Below are 4,279 nucleotides of genomic sequence, written 5' to 3'. Positions count from 1 at the left end.
TAAGTGTACATTTTTAAGCAAATCTTCTTTTTTTGTGTAGGGACAACTAAATGCCGCTTTTAGCGCTCTATGGATATTGCAAAAGCCAGGAAAAAGCGAGAAAAGCTAGGGATCTATGTACCTCGCCTGGCAAGGGTGTCCCTAAGCGTTGAGGGCATCGCCTTGGGCGCCTTAGCGCCATGGCGACAAAAACTCTCGCTTTTTCGAACCAAGCTAACACCCTAGTTCCGGTTTAAGCAAAAAACCTAAAAACTAAACAAGCAATAACAGACTCGATTTCACGTAGACGGAAACACATTAGAAATAAATTATACTTATTCAAGGTCCTAAGCCGTGCAAGAGAAATTCGAGAAAAGATCCTCACCTTAGCCAATATTGGAAATGGATCAGGAAATACCCAAAACTAATATGTCTCTCGGTCTAGGCATTATATTAGCATGAATTATTTATCAATAATTCACACCTAAAGTTCCATGTTTCTTCCTGCGCATGGCATGGCACGATTAAAGTTAATTATATGCCATGAAGGTTGCTTGTAGCTCAAGTAAGAAGGAAGAACACTTAGCTACACGGCTTTTAGATAACAAGTGATGATGGTGGTTGGTGCCAGGTGGTGGTGAGACGATGGATCCATTTCCATGTGCCTTCTCTCCCTTTCGGCTCGGTCACGTTCTTAATTTATATTACGGAACTGGTACGTACGAGATGACTACACCCGAAAACTGATGGAGACTTAATGAGACTTGCGATGACTCCGGTGACAAGTGCCCCTCCGATGACCCGCGGCCCATGGTGGCACATAACAGTGGTTGACAGTTACGGCTGTGGCTCCGGCTAACGACAGCGGCATGGATGGTGTCGTTGGAGTGGTGAACTGGTGATGCGGTATGACGGCGATGGTCCCGGTTCTGTAAAGAACGACGAGTGGTGGTGGTGAAAACAAATCTCCACATCGACATAAGACATGGGGGAGGAGAATGACGATGCATCATGAGCCCTCACACTCTCCACGATGTTTGACGGCCCCCAAGAAAGAAGAGAATACGTGTTATATATAATTAGGTAAGCACACTTGGTTGGTCCACTAATTAATTATACCAACGCTGCCGGTTTAGTTAAACCAAATATTTGAAACAAACCAACTCATGACTAATACAGAATTAGGGTCGTTACAATTCTTCCCCACTTAAATGGAATTCGTCCTCGAATTTCAAATCATGAGCCTGGTATCTAATACCATCCTGAGAAAGCTCTCGATAGGTAATCATCTTATGAATCTCGGTCTCGCGGATCTCCTCCTGGATCTTGTTTCTCTCTCTTAACAAACTTTGACGAACATGGTCATCATTTCCTAAACCGATTTTTCTTGTTAATCCAAAATCTCAACTGACTGAATATGTGCATACAAATTTTGTTTTTTTTTTTACCGAGATCGCGTCGTAGCTGCTGCAAAATAAACTCTGGCTTTCTCACGACCTTCCTCAATACTAACCCGTCATGGAATTCTGACAAATTTGCTGATAACTGCAATCTACAAACCATTGCTCCACAAAGGGGGTACAGTCACATATATTTAGGTTTAAGCTTACTTAGCTCCCGAATCTTAGATCCTCTCTGAAATGTCTTCATTTTCAGGTACACTAAATTATCCAACTGAACTTCCAACTCCAGTATTAACTGCATTTTTTTTTTTAGCCATCAACTTCCTTAACTTCCTTTAGGTGGTTATTGAGCATTTCTATTTGCTTTAATGTCCTTTAAACCATTGGTTGCTATACGTCATAGTGCTTCCCCACTTTGGTCTAGCATTTGTGCGAATGATCTTCCATAAAGAGCCTCCTGAAGTGATATCTGAATGCCCCAGTGATAACTGTTACTGTACATGAACTATTCCAGCGGTAGAAGCTTTCCTCAATTTCTTTTTTCTCCCGCGAGCTAGGCACAAGTCCTGAGGATGCCCTCTCGAGTTTAACTTAGCGAGACGGTCCATGTTCGCTCATACATTAATCTTCATGAAAATTGACTTCCATAGTCCAATGAGGAAACCCACAATCGACATATCCCATTTCCAATCTGTAAGAAGTAAATTGTGTAATAATCCCATAAATATTTGATGTTCTGTTTTAACCATCTGACAAGTATGACATAGACACAATGTAGCTACATCTTTTTTTTTTTTCCACTCTAGGCCTATGATATTAACACTTCATACTATATACATCTTAGGCTTCAATCACTCTGAAAGTGTAGTAATCTTTTCCGAATCTCTAGCAACTCCTGCTTCTGAAAACCACATGACCCAAAAATCCAATTTTTTTCCCCTTTTCCAGAAACTACACCTACTCCGTTAGCAACCAATTTATGCTCTCCAAGCTTACCTAACACAATCCGTGACTGCTCAACATGCTCCTCTCTGCTCCAAGAATAAATCAGGATGTCCTCGATGAATACAATTGCGCACTTATCCAAGTGTTTACAAAAACGTTATTCATAAGCTTCACGAATGCTAACGGTGCCTTTGTTGAGCTAAGTGGTATCACTACAATTCATAATATCCATAACATATACAAAATCCACATCCGTAAATACTCCTCAGCTATAGCAATCTGAAGGTATACTGATGCCAAGTCAATCTTCAAGAACCATGAACCTCCATGCAACTAATACAACAAATCATCAATATGCGGAAACGACACTTATCTTTAATGGTCACTTGTTCAAACCTCTGCAGTCAATAAAAATTCTGAAATCCCATCCTTCTCTATCGCAACAACACTGGTGGTTCCCATGGTGAAATACTCAGTCTGATAAAATCCTTATCCGATAAGTCTTCCATCTGCTCTTTCAGCTCGGTCATCTTTGCTGCCGCTAATCGATATAGAGATCGTGAAACTAGTGATGTCCCTGACTCAACCCCGTTCGTAAGAAAGACTCCTCTTGCTGGTGATAGCCCTTCCAAAGGCCTCAAATACATCCACATACTTTGTAATATCTGAATGATCCTGCAGCTCATACTGTTTATCATTCTTAAGCATCAAAATGGTCGCCAAAAATCCCTCTGCTCTTATATCAACTCCTGAGCATGTAGCATGCATGCAGTAGAAACTCCCATCAGCTCCAGCAATATCAACTCTTGCCCTCAGGCAATCCAACACTACTAGATGTCGTGACAGCCAATCCATTCCAAGGATGATATCGTGAAACCGTAGCTCCATCTCTGACGAGTCCCCAAAAAAAATCAGTCCTCCGAGCATAAGTGTACACTGCAATGAATATAAATAGCTCCCATGTCCCATGCTAGCTGTTTGAACTGACACATCTCTGAAACAATCAACAATGCCAACAATTGGCAAACAAAACCAACTCCAATATCAACACAACGCAAGCTGCTGCACCCCAATTCAAAAGCGATCTCCACGAGTTCACAAACCAAATATACCTCCAAAATAGTCAACATACTCGTACACAAAAACAACACATGCCAACCAATGGCTCACACCTCATATCACGTAATCTCCAGTAACAAAAACTCGTGGAACGATTTTCTTGAAGTAGGGTGTAAGCAGAAACGCCACATATCCACTCATGGATAATCTCGGAATCATGACCGAAGAAACTGATAACGCCTGAGAAAACTGATGAACTGAGACATCACACATCTGCTGCTGAACATCTGGCTAGAACCATGTTAGTCGAAGGATGAATGACGATGATTTTACTCATCGTCATAGAAAAAGAGACATTTGAGTTAGTAGTTACTGGACAGAATAGTGCTAAAAGAACTTCGCAAACATTTTTTTTTATTATATATATATAAATTATTTTATACATTTTTTTTAAAACGTAGAAAACCGAATCCCCTAATCGCCATCCCGGGTCGAGGCCGGGACGGAATCCCGCTCTGATACCAAATTGTGACACCCGTCACCTCCTATCTGGAGAACAACGTGCCACCAACAATATCTCATAACACAATAGCCCATATACACGACTCCACTCACTCTATACCAAAATAAAAAATCCGAATAAAAAGCCCAGTAACACCAAATCCGTCCAAATATCATATACTCATCTGTCTCACCTGCAAGGGGCAAATGAGGGGTGAGTAACGGGGAAGTCACTCAGTGAGGTATGGGATACTAAACCCGAAGTCCATGGACCCGGACAGAGCACTCCGAATAAATATAATTTAATCCTAACACGTTGCAAACACGGTACCTAAAGTACCCAAAGATCACACAACAGTCCTAGCGAGGTGCACACTCGCTGCCCACTAACA

At 41.5% G+C, this 4,279-nt stretch overlaps 1 protein-coding gene across 1 annotated transcript in view; it reads right to left on the bottom strand.

The window, feature by feature from the left end:
• The window catches only part of LOC106337072, a 3,478-nt gene extending 2,493 nt beyond the window's left edge, over positions 1 to 985 (bottom strand). Inside the window, exon 1 of the mRNA XM_013776100.1 lies at positions 365 to 985. The gene's annotated coding sequence lies outside the window, so the exon portion shown is untranslated. The remainder of the gene's footprint in view (positions 1 to 364) is intronic.
• Between the last annotated feature and the right edge of the window lie 3,294 nt (positions 986 to 4,279).

Source organism: Brassica oleracea, chromosome C4 (assembly GCF_000695525.1).
Source record: "Brassica oleracea var. oleracea cultivar TO1000 chromosome C4, BOL, whole genome shotgun sequence".
NCBI lineage: Eukaryota > Viridiplantae > Streptophyta > Magnoliopsida > Brassicales > Brassicaceae > Brassica > Brassica oleracea.
This window is presented reverse-complemented; position numbering and strand designations above follow the sequence as displayed.